A 664-nucleotide genomic window follows, 5' to 3' on the forward strand; every position below is an offset into this window, starting at 1 on the left:
CGCCCGGCAAAGGTCCCCCGTGCACTTTGCTCATGACCTCGGTGGGGAGCAGCCGTCGGCTTCCCCCGGGGCAACGGGCTGGAGGCGACGAGGGAAAAGCTTCGCGCCAGGCACAGCCCTGCCTCTGCGAACGTCCCGAACGCCCCATCTGCCTTTCCAGTGCTTTCATACATAAAATAATCCAAGGGCTTGTTTTCCTTTCATAAGCCGGGCTGAGCGCAGGCACTTTGCAGGCTCCCGGACACCAAAGGCAGATCACAGAAGGCTGGTCTCCCCGAAACTCGTGGTCTCCCCAAAACCCACAGTACCTACCTGCCCACCAAGAGCAGCTCTCGCTCGCCGGCCCCCGGCCTCAGCTTCCTCCAGATGTCCATGGTGAAGAGGGTGCTGCTGCTGTTGAATATGGAGGTCAGGGATGACATGAGCGCAGCCATCATCACCGCGATCATCAGACCCCGCAGCCCTGGGGAAGAGAGAGACCGTCAGGGAACGGCTGAGCTGGGGACCATGGGATGGGATGGGATGGGATGGGATGGGATGGGATGGGATGGGATGAAATGGGGCAGCCCCAATGCTTTGCCCAAGGGTAATGCTTCGCCCTCCCCAGACACACACCAGGGTCTCCCCCGGGGCAGGGACAGGGGTTGGGGACACCCAGCTGCAG

This window comes from Pygoscelis adeliae, unplaced genomic scaffold (assembly GCF_000699105.1).
Source record: "Pygoscelis adeliae isolate BGI_AS28 unplaced genomic scaffold, ASM69910v1 Scaffold467, whole genome shotgun sequence".
Classification (NCBI taxonomy): Eukaryota; Metazoa; Chordata; class Aves; order Sphenisciformes; family Spheniscidae; genus Pygoscelis; species Pygoscelis adeliae.